This window comes from Zophobas morio, unplaced genomic scaffold, assembly GCF_036711695.1.
Source record: "Zophobas morio isolate AGI-343-1 ecotype UQ-CSIRO unplaced genomic scaffold, CSIRO_AGI_Zmor_V1 ptg000008l, whole genome shotgun sequence".
NCBI classification, from domain to species: Eukaryota; Metazoa; Arthropoda; class Insecta; order Coleoptera; family Tenebrionidae; genus Zophobas; species Zophobas morio.
Window position 1 is genome coordinate 2914523 of NW_026972113.1, and position 12508 is coordinate 2927030.

At 38.7% G+C, this 12508-nt stretch overlaps 1 protein-coding gene across 6 annotated transcripts in view; it reads left to right on the forward strand.

Annotated features, from left to right (window-relative positions):
* Bru3 (bruno 3) overlaps positions 1-12508 on the forward strand; it is a 388759-nt gene that overhangs the window by 161956 nt on the left and 214295 nt on the right. The window contains exon 2 of one of the 6 annotated variants that reach the window (XM_064050305.1): positions 6014-6093. The exons of the other annotated variants lie outside the window; for them this stretch is intronic. The gene's annotated coding sequence lies outside the window, so the exon portion shown is untranslated. The remainder of the gene's footprint in view (positions 1-6013; positions 6094-12508) is intronic. 6 annotated transcript variants of the gene reach the window in all.

Sequence of the window (12508 nt, forward strand, 5' to 3'; positions counted from 1 at the left end):
TCGAGCATATTTTGCTTCTTGCACTATTTGGGTTGCTGCGTGTTATCGGCACTGACATAACTCCAAGAAAAAACTCCTCCGTTTTCTCTGGATTCCTGTTTATCTGCCACAGTGGTGGAAATGAAGTAACGAAGTGACGCCTTTTGAACATGTAATTAAACTTTGTCTCGGGAGCCTCAGGCACAAAAGTGATCCAGAAGCCACACTACATAACTACTAAAGCTTCTGATCGAACCAGCGAATTAAGCTATGCAGCGATACATTCCACACTAGAAGAGGCCAACCACACCCATTATCACGATAACACGGTACTTTGTAACAATTCCGGTAATTTGTCAACACGATTTAAGCGAAAAACACTAAAGACAATCTGTTTAACAAATCGCGGTAAAAGCAGCGACCTCGAATTGCATGTCCATTCATTTCACAGAGTAATGCAAGTTTTACACGTGAACTTGTTTCGGCACGGTAAATTTCTTCAGACGTTCTCTAATCAAAATGAGGTGATTTGTTGGCTCTCGTACTCCCGTTAACGGATGATGTGACCGCTAAATCTTTCGGGTTGCGCTACAAACTGCAATTATAATGCAAATCAAGCCGAGTTGTGAATATTTTATTTTGTTTAATTGTGTCCGATAAGCCCGATAGCGACGCAGTTTAGTGAGGGTTGCATTTTTATTTAAATTTAAAGTTTTGCAATTTTTCCGTCGGCGTTTTATATGTAAATGTATTCTATTTTAACATCGCCAACCTTTTTTCAGACAATCCGAGTAGGGTTTCTACTTTGTTTCTAATTAGTTCGTTAAATTGCACGGAACTTTGGAAACAAAAACGAAAATAGAGCAATCCGCTTTAAAGTTATTTCGTCTTAAATTTATGAGGTTGATTGATGGAATGTTCTCAAAAGTTTATAGCGGTGCAGTATGTAGCGCTGTTTTATTACTAAGAGCAATTCTTGTTACTTTATATATCAGAAATTTAACTTGACTTGACACTAAAAAAAATGCGTTTGTTTTTAACGCCTACAGTTACTTAAACCTATTACTTTGTTGACAGCGGACAAATTTACAGCTGTCTACCCATTATATTAATTAAGCACAGTCTTTAATTCTAAGTTTTGGGCCAGAGCTCTTTGTGTAATGAACTATGCAGATAACCCAACAGTCGATATTCCGGATAAGGTTTTTACTAAGTCTCGGGATTTAATAACGCTATAAGAAACAAAACATGTGAATTTATGGACGACAATGGTGCTCTTTGACTTTATCGGCTCAATTATCCTATTCTACATAGAACACAACTCCAATTCTAAATTAATCGAACGTTTTTAGATACAAAATCATTTTTAGGCTCGTTCGTGCTGATAAATTGTTCGAATTCCATGTAGCGCGTTATTATTTATTCAAACACGTCAATACCTCCCTTAATTACATAACTAGCAAGTGTTGGAATTTCGTTACAAATTCGAGCGATAACATCAAAAACCCATAACACCGCATAATAAAATACTTCTCCAAATAGTCCGACGTTCCATGAAGTTGTTCTATCTTGTGTGCCGAATGTCGAAAATTCATCGTGTGAATACAGAGAAAAAGCAATGAATTAGTTCTCCGAATTTTAGAATTTCGTGCGCCGATATCACAGGTGTTTCATGGAAAAACGAGTATTTATTATCATACTTAAAGAAACGTTATCATGTTGTGAATGCCGGCGCGGCGCGGTTGTCACGAAATCGCCCGTCTATTGGTACCCTTGATTGAGTTGATTTTGAACGTTTTCGAGGAGAACCCCTTTGATAATTACATGTTTCAACGTAACTACTGTAATGCTGTAACCAAGTCTTTTGAGTTCACTTGGAACAAGAGTTTTACGAGCTCACATATACGTACGGGATTACTCCTGGAAGATTAATCAGGATAACACAATAGACTTTACGTAATTGAGAATTTAAAATGAATCTCGGTAAACTTGATTCAGTGTCATTTGTTAACTCAAAGTGCTGCAGTTATATTGTGACATGTTACATTTCACTTTAATCTATAATTCTATTCCTAGATAAATTGCAACTACTCCCATCAAGTATTGACTGTTGCGCATTGCATTCGAAAGCCTCACTTTGATTTCGAAATATAATCCACAAATACGTTACATGCTGCATCGCATCCCATTTTAACATTTAATTGTATTGGATTTCGGATTGTTGATTAATTCGGTGTACTGTCGATGGTAAAAATGCTTAGATCGTGATCCTTTCGTACTTCTAGACGACGGAATGATGCCAAAGGCATGACAAGAACACTATTAACAGATCGTAGAAGGGAAAGTCGGTCGACGTTGAAAGTAGGAATGAGGAAAAGGGATGAAGGGTGAAGAGGGTCTAATCTTGGGACATGACAACCTTCCCGGAATGAGAAAAGGGCAAAGTTAGGTTATTTGTTAAAAACGTTTCCGGGGGTTGCATTAAACGTTCGAGATAACAATCAGCAGCTTCAATCAGCTCAAAGTTCAAAACTGAAATATAAATTTGTAAAATTCAACAGTAACATCGCACAAATATATTGAATATTTAACGAAAGCTAATGGAAGCAGTTTACGTGTTAAAAAGGACTCGAACAGGAAAGAATTATTATTTACAGGCCTCACAACTAAAATTTCTGAACATGAATATTTGAACAACCTAATGCTCGTTCTACTCCCTCGGGCAGAAAAGTTTACGGGCATACAGAAGCCTTCTTACCTTGCGGGCGCTTTAAAATTCAAGGGCGAACTTAAAAACTTTAACACTTTGCTACTGCTAATTACTCCGAAATGAAGACCTGTGAAATATTTCGCGCGCCTTAATTTTATTTCTTTGGGTGATTATGTGGGACGCTTGGGAAAATTGTTACTTGTGTTTTGGTATGTAGGTTTTTGGCGCTGACGATACTTTGCGAACTGAATTCCATTCGAAATTGATTAAAGTGTTGATAATAATTTCCGCCGCAATGAATCAGTCGCAATCAACTTGATTAACTAATTATTAAAACTACAGCAAGTAGCGCCTCGTAGGGGTGTTTATGTTGGCGTCCAAACCGGTGATAAATAAGGCCATCAGAACGAAGCAATGGTCACTATCGGTCACGTACGAATAAGAGGTGTGGTTCGTTATGGTAATTGTGAGTAATGTAGCGCTATTCCCATAAATCAGCCACTAATTATGGTCACAAACATGCAGACACAGCAACAGTATCAATGTTCATTACCCAATACTCTGTATCATGTGCATAAATTGACGTTGGCTCGTCTTTGTCAGACGATAAGTCAATTCCAGCCACAAGAAATAACCATCAACGGAGGCCAAAGGAGTCTACTCAACTGTGGCCACTTAACACTTACTCATCCGGTAATGAGGGTCAAGTCATACAGTCCCTTCGCAAGCCGCAATTTATGGTCCTACCCCATTGTGAGTTACATTTGGATAATAAAATATATTAATGTTTGGGATGAAGATACGTAGTTTCCGGGGTTTGATATTCGGTGCTTTTACGATGCATAATCAAGCTCTACATCTTCGTTAGCGTACGGCGTCGGAAAAAGTGATGTTTCCTCTAATCCTCTAAGTCGCCGCTTTCGTCCAATAGCTGTTCGAGCTTTTGTTTCATAGCTATGACGAACAGGACGTGGAAGTAATTTTATTTCTACCAAAGCGACGAGCTTTAAGACGGAAAACAGGTTAACTACACTCTAGAATCTAGCTCGTAAAACATCATCCGTATAAGTTCACGTTTAATAGAGTTGTAAAAGTGAAGGTCGGGCTATCTAATAAACTTAAGCAGTATTTATTGGATATTCACTCCAACAACAACTTTATTATACATAAACAAATAAAACGGTGACTTTTAATTAGACCTATCCTTGATTAGATGCGTGCTGGGCCTTCACCTCGCGTGTAAATCTGATCAATATACAAAGGATTGAAAGTGGGAAAACGCCCCACTAGGTTAATTATAGGTCTAAAGGAAGGGATCGCACAACATGTTTATTTGAAAAATTAGGTTCTATTTTGAACGGAGTCGCGCGTGATTTCCTGGTTCTCTTTTGATTTGTTTCGCGAACGTAAACGCACTTTTACTAGCAGGGTGCGGCAAATTAGCTCCCCCTTTTACTGTGGTTGCTGGGCATTAACTTTGTTGTTGGACTTTCGCTTTATTTTATGACGTGTGGACGGAAGTGCGACGGGGGTAGTCCACAAAACCGAAACCCTACGAACGTTTAGATAGACGATGCCATCATTTTGATACATGATGTTCACCATTGCATTAAAAACAACCTCCTTCAATGCTAGCGAGACTACACAGGTTATTCAACTCGATTAAAGCGCGTGGACAGTTAACAAATTGGCAACACCTTAAATTTACTTAATGGTCAGGAGGATCGTAAAAGGTCTCCCGTACACGAAAGGACCTAAAGAGTGGATAAGAAAGGCAGGGAGAGTCATACTGGTCGCATTCGTAAGACGAAGTTACTGTCTTCGTTATACCCTGGCTAACTCGGGTTTGATACAGACGTCATTTGATTCGAACACTTAATTCCAAAATAGTTAAGTAGTAGTTAGTGAAATTGTACTTAACTGGAGTCAAAAGATATGGGTTAACAATGCTACTAACAAAAAAAGGTTGAGATTGTATTTATACAGGGTTTCTGTAAATGATTATAGGGTCGAAGTAAGTCATGAAAACGTGCCGCCTCTCATTTTTAGACTTTACTAAATGCCCAAGGACGCACGACAAATACACACGCATCTGTATAACTAGTTATTGCGGTTAAACATCACAGTAAATATTGATAATGCTCACCATTTTGTTCAAGAAACATGTTCACTCACTTTTTAGTCTCAAATCATCAATAACTTCCCCAGATACTGAAGGTCTTCGAGGACATTTCCCTTTGTCTCTGTTGTTTTGAGCTTGGATCACCGAGAATTACGGTAATTCACACTTGAAAAACGTTAAAACAATAAAAACAATGACTTTAAATGATAGGTTGCAAATGACATTAATGACAAGTGAGAATTGTCATAATTAGTCATAATTTCGCCCTTAGAATCATTTAATCAAAACAGATCGCTTCTTGAATAGGTGCTAGGCCTCCTGAAATAACGGCTATCTGGATACATATTATTTTGATTATTAAGTAATAGATAATACTCTAACTGAAATTTTAGCACTATGTTGTGAATATTTCTAGGCATCGTGACAGTAATGACCAACGCATACGTATATCTGCAACACCTGTCCTCCACTATATATCAATTTGAAAACACCAACTATTGTTATTTATTTTCCAGGGTGTGTTCCGAGTAACCATCGGCTCTATAGCATATAACGATAGTAAATTAGAGCAATAGTCCGACACACCCATCATTTAGTGCTTCGAAAACTACCAACACGACTTGTTTTATGGAAACAAACTGCAACGGTCTTTGAAAATTAATTAAAAATCGTCACGGGAGCTAAATTTCATATCCTAATGGAACCGGGAAGTGAGAAAATTCAAATTAAGTTGTTACCTGCATTTTAATTGTCTGGGGAGTGATAAATTATAATTTCTGAATGAATTATGTTTGTTTATTATTACCCCTAGGTGCGATAAAATAAATCTGTCTTGATGGTGTGTGCAAGTAATAAAACTATTCCGGTTTTTATCCAGGTAGAAAGGATTATGCACGTGTAATGTTATTTTCGCAACTCAATCATTATTAGGTCGTCCGTGTGTTTATATTTTTAGAGCGTCTAAAGTGGATGTTGACGTAACGACCGATGATCTTACATTTTCTTCAGAGAAAACCAAAAATCACGCTCTTAGTATATTGTGTAGACCCGCCCTTGACCGAAGTGCGATTGCGCAGACCGGCTGAGGCCTTGAACGTGGAGTCGAGCCCGCTGTAAAATTTGAGCACAAACTTAGGTATTTAATTGGTTTTAAAATTTGATTGCAGCGGGACGCATCGACTGACTGGTTTTATCTGTTCCAGGGACTGACCGCAGCGCCATCTCGCTGGCGACTCGGGCCGGTTCTGTCCCAACTCTGCCCTTCACAAATGGTGGTTTTGTGGTACGTTGGCCTGATGCCACTCCGCAACTCACTTTGTGTTTTATTTCTTAATGTTTTACTAGTCACTGTTGTTGTCGTTCACTGGTCACGTTGATGTTGTCACCCCTAAATGTTGTCTGCATCACAGCACAGCCTGTTTTATTATTATACGTTATAGAAAACGAAGTGTCATTTACACACCCCCTCGGCGAAAGGATGTTACCGAATTTCTCTCACACAGCAACTGTTACCAATTTTATGTGAAAGTTAATGCCTAGCGACCCCAGCGCCAGCGAAGGCCTAATTTTCACATCCCGAGCGTAAATTTCTGAATTACACACGAAAATATTCGAAAATTTACGAACAATTTGGGGAAGTGAGTACTCGGAGTAACATTTTAGGGACTGAGTTTATGCATGCACTCAATTTTTATGTTTTCTCTTGTTTAGATTATTAACAGTGTTATCGTGACTTTTTGTTGTTTTCCATGCTTCATAATGTATTCTTTTTCTTTTTGTTGTTATAACGGCGAATGGGGAAATATTTTCTAGTTTTTCAACAGGAGAATTCGATTGGTGAACTACTTTTATTGAAAAAAAGAGATGCAAATTTCTTATTCATAGCTTGTTTAGACATTTGCATTATGCATTTCGTAGGTACTTTACCAATCTACGGTTGGATCTATATACCCTAAGAAAGACGGTATTTCAAATGTCATTTTTATTTAAATTCACTGACACAGTTCAAACGCTAAAAATACATTCTACAAATACCATCTAAATCATTCTTATAAATGGATCCTGGCGCTATTCAAAGGTAAGTGCGCATTTTTAATCATAAAGTAGTACGTGCATTCTCGATCTGTCCTGGTCAATTTTTAGGCAGAAAACCCGAGCAATAAGAGGATAAAAGACCGGTTGTTCACCCCCACCTTAAATTTAAGGTCGACATTAAAACGTATACGGGCAGTAATAAAAATGAAAGCCGAAACTCACATCAACACAAAAAAGACCCTATCGACGGAAATAAAATAAAAAGTATACGAAATGTTGATGTAGAACATGATAATAAAAAGTCGAAGATGCATGAGCCTGGAATATGTAAGATCGGAAAGGAACAAGAAAAAACGATAGCAAATAAAATACATAACGTGAACATTAAGACTGAAAAATACCCAAGGGGACAAAAAGAAAAAGGTGAGAATTAGGACCGCGCCATATTTTACCACGGAAAAAAGGAAAACATAAAACACAGTGTTAAACAAGGCAATAATTTTTATAACCCGGTCTGTACACGTTGCTAGAAAGGACGGTTTTAAACTGGAAGGCATCACAACAAACCAAAACGTAAAATTTAGAGTTTGCCGAATCGCAGAAAGTTAACGAGGTTAGAAACAGGCCCATGGGATTGATAAGTCGTATATGAGAAATTACAACAAAGTATGACTAATAAATCATTCTTTCAAGTCGCTGATCAATACTATCCGATGTTGGTAACCAGGAATGCAGACGTCATCTCCTAGTATACTCTTTGTAGTAATCTTAAGACATTAAACAGGTTTACCAGTTTCAAAGTTGACTTACACACAGAGAGGAACTTAACCAAGGTATTATATTGTCAGCGGGTTAATGTTGCTTAAAAGGGACTAGAAGCCATAGATGTGATTTAGAGAAAGGAGTAGATATTGAGTACCCAAAGTTGATTTGGTACAGTTTGTTGTTTGAGCGTCGAGACTAGTCGTTCTTACTTTTCCAGTGGAATCGTGGCTAATTTCGGCGCTCCCAGACACGAGCGTTTGCTCTAGAGCGGCGATTCTCTTCCTTTTAAAGACAAACGTTAGCACACAAGTGTCTATGCAAACACACGCCGCAAACGATGTTTCCCTATACTCACCATGTCACGTCGTAAATAATAAATGCGAACGACGTTAGTGGCGTAGTCTACGGCAGTTTATTTCCCTTCCACCGAGTGGAAAGCCTGATCTGGGGCATTACCGAAATTGCGTCGTCGTGGCCAGGGAGTTCGGTCTCCGGCGGTGTTCTTAGCACATCCTTACATTATACGTATAAATGTTATGCTAGTTGCAGGCGTCCCATGCGGCGGATGTAAGCCTGTTAGAGACAGCCTGCGGGAGCAGCTTAGACAACAGACCTGCTGCCCGTATTTGATTAGAGACTTTGCCCGTCCGAGATCCCCAATCCCTCACGTCGTTAGGTCCTACGGACCGTCCCTTCGGGCCAGGATAAGCTCCTCGGAACTAAACCCTAATGCCCTGAGCTACGCACTTCTTTCCGTTCGGATGGATGCATCGCGTCCCACTAAAACCACGTCAGTATAAAAACGGATCAACCGCATATTACGCAACGATGAAAACGTGCATCCAGATGGCTTTCGATGGGATTAAGCGAATAAATTGGACACTTTTGCTCGCGGTAGGTGGGACGAAGGGACACTGGAGTGGATATTACAGGAATGAAAGGAATTTTGAAAATCTGTGGTCGCTCAGACCTAATCTACAGAGGGGAAAAGTAATAGGTGTCCACTCAGGATTTAGAAAAACTTTGCTTCCGAACGACAATTAACCTCTAGGTCTCTAGTGTTCTTTTATGCAATGGTACTGCTAGTTCGTCTAAGAAATATCAAAATAGGAACAGATTTCTTTAAGTACCATTATCAACCTAAGATCAATTACTATTACATATTTCCTATGGGGGGATTTACTAGACGTTTCATCCCCTTAGATAGGGCTTCTTCAGGACGAATAAATACAATTAGCGAAAAATCTCGACACTTGTCCCTTCTTTAATGTCCCCAGATTAACAAGTTTGAGACTGAGAAAACGGAACCTAACCATTTTTCACATGTTCCATTAAGTCTGCTAAAGTGTCGAGTGGAAAAGACTAATCTGTTTTACGTGACTTCATAAATAAAATTCGCATTATTTTAAGATTCACCAAGATCCGCACAAGACCCACAATGGCGACACTCTTGCCTTTGTTTCAAAAAAAGTTTTTCTGTTTTCTAATTTGTGTTTAATACATATGTCCTCCAAATTTTAGGGTCGATTTTTTTTCTAATTAAACAAAAAATCAAAATCTCCATCAAAACCATACAGTATCGTCGGTTCGAAATTTTGAGCTAAAATGTTGTTAGCTTTTTAAATTGGCACTGTACATATTTGATTTTTAATCAAACACCCTATCTAAAGCAAAGAGAAAATAGTTGATGTTGTTTCTATATTAACTAAACTCGTTCACGATAATAGAATTTATAATTAAAATCCGCATTGTTGTGGAAGATTCAATAATGCACTACGTGCCGTTGAACTCGATCGATCTGGGCGAATTATACCATAATATATTGTGTTTTCAGAGAAGATATAAATTAGAACAGTAGGAACAAAGCGAAAATGTAAACATATCAACTAGAGAAAGGCAAATAGCTTCTGACATTTTGTAGTGATGGGGTTGTGAGAGATCAAAGAGATGTTACGTTTACATCATTTGGAAGCTTGATAACGCGCGTATATCCAAACATATTTTGCATTTACTTTGATCTCGCCACAAAAAGTTTTAAATTTGCTTATGATCCATGCGAGTTGTCGTTAATCGCCAATCAGCAGTGTGCTGTATCATCACAGAACGAGTGTGCTTCGTTAAATTTAAAACAAATGCATTTCTTGTGGTATCGACCAAGGAGAAATAAGTAATGACGTCCGACGTTAAACGTGGCTCGAGAGGTAGACGGATATGTCTTGAAGCGTTGCAGGAGTGGGATGTCAATCTAGAAGCAAACAGTATCACAAAATTTCCCCGAAATTGGAAGTCATATTAAAATCACTTGATTTGTTTTAGTCTATTTCTACAATGTTCGTTATAAGTTTTCATATTGAACATTCTGAAGAGTAAATCTTTGATGTGATAATTTCCGTGCTTTCGTCTTTGAAGGCTCTCTTTTTCTTCTTTCGCGCTTTACAAAAACTTTTCTAGTTGCCGTTCTTAATTAAGAGGCGGTCTGGGTAAATTGCCGGCGTTATAGGGGAATGAAAAGAACTGAAAACGCTCGAACTATAGACATAAGTTCATTAAGTATTCCACAGATGTCTTCGCTTCCATAAAACCATTTCTATAATATTTCATTTCGCGTTTTTCCGCTCTAATTGTTGCTCGCAAACTCTTTTACTGCATGTCGTTAATAATTAATTTACCGTTCATTGTGACGTTTCTAATGAGATTTGTTCTTTGTTTCAGGTGAGTACGGCCGCATCTGGCGATTCGTAAGTTTAAGTTGCGATAATTCAGAAGCAGGGGAACGGGAAACGTAATTTAATAGATAGTCAAAGAGATAGAGTTTAACTGTTAATCTGTTTTTTGCCCCGGGGTGTGTAATAATTTCGTTCAGTCGGGAACATTATTGCAGTGCATTCTTTTAAGCGGGCTTTTGCTACTACTAAATTGGGTTGGAGTGGGATGGAGAGCCACTGTTTTGCAGTTGAAGGTAAATTAATTGACAGGAAAGTTCCCAGTGGGCATTTTATTTAGTGAAATAAAAACACTATGGCGGCATAGTAATTTACTGTAATTACTGTTGGTTTAAATTCAATCAAAATTTATTTGTGGTACATACAGCTCCAAATGTTGTGCAACTGATAGATGTGAAATAGCATGCCTGATGTTACCAGCTACAGTACAGTTAGAGTGCTCCAATAATACTAAATATTTATTTGCATATATAGAAGTATAGTAATCGAGTCCATCGAACGAATGGCCACTTTGGAGAGGACAAACTCATCCAAATCAAACTAATTTCAGCGTGACATTCTTTCGATGTATTAATATAAATAAACACTTAAGCTTCACGTTGCTATTACCTAGTGCTGAAGGACATTTTATCCCGTTAGTTAAGTGCTTTAAATGTATTTTACATTGTCCGTATGGCGTAGGTGCCACGGGGTGTGAACATCGTAAAATCAAATTTTATAATTTTTTTAAAGAGTTGGATTCTGTCGAGTAGCCTTCGATTTTTTTACTTATTTTATTGTTATTAAATGCTCGTCGGTGAAGGAAAATGAAGCAGGTGGCTGCTGATATTTGTAATTAAAAAGCAAGTTTAAGTGGCAATAAATAGTACCGGTAAGAATTAGTACCCAGCGAATACGAAGAAATAAGAAATTTAGCAACGGCGAAAATGTGAATGTGAGGGAAAGCTGAAGAGATTTTTTGTTTCGTATGAAACACGTTGTTCTCTACCCCTCTCAGTATCAATTTGCAAATTTAAGCAGTGATATATTCCCTATGTCACGTTATCTAGCCGTTTCATCTCTGAATTTTCGCATTTTGAATTCATTTATATAACCTTTTATCCAGTTCTCTTTCACTCCATTTTTCACAACGCCGATTATCTTATGGTTTATACCACGCAGGCTGACAACCGACAGAATATAATCAAGCAAAAAACACCAATTTATCTCCAAGCATCATATTGTCGTCGCTGTTACATACCACTTTGCTGATGACATTTTCGAATTTTGACGAGAATGCGACACCATTCCAAAGCGTCGGCCCTCATTCGACTTGTTGCTGTTTTTACGCATAAAACCCCGTAGAGTTTTATGAAAATCGCGGGAAATGGTTGAACGCGTTGATCCTAGCTTATATAGAGCAAGTATATAACCGCACTTGAATTTTAAATATGATAAAATATTCAGACGCAAAGTCAGCCATAAATATACAGATAAAGCCATAATGAATGGTAAAAGGGTCGTTAAGTTGTATGCAACCTTCGAGTACTTGCAAAACTGCCTAGAAATATGGGGGGTTTAGAGGCGATGAAGTATCATCTCAGCAAAGGAGATCGCTATTACCGATCCGTCAACCAGAGGCGTTTGTGGGGGAGGAAAGGGAACATCCTCCATCGAGGACGGCCGGAAATTGTCGTGGTGAACTTTCTTTATTTTCGCCTGTGTAATACCGTGTGACGATCGCTAGTCACGTGTACTACTGGTCAACATTTATGGTAGTACACCAGCGTTGCAAAGTTTACCGTCTCCAAGGAGCACGCTCCCTCGCAACTTTTAGCAAGTTCCCGAAAGGGCATAGGGCAAGCGTTCCATGTCGTGGCCCCTTTTTCTCGAATTTTGCATTTACCAGTTGTTCATTATTGATCGGCAACATTAGAACCCCGCACCAGATCTGTGCGCCACTGCCTCCGACTTTAATATGTGGTGCTAGATTCACGGCACGTCTTGTCGCGAGTCCCCATTTCTCGTCAAAAGGGCGCCCTCGAACCGACCCCGTCTTGTCAATATTCGACCGGCCGTTCGCTTATAATAAAATTGTAAAGTATCGTCCGCCGCAGCCGCCACCGCCGCCGCCGGCACCGACCGTCGGCTCTCCAAAATCAATTTCTGTTTTTGTTCGCTCGTTATTTATTGATA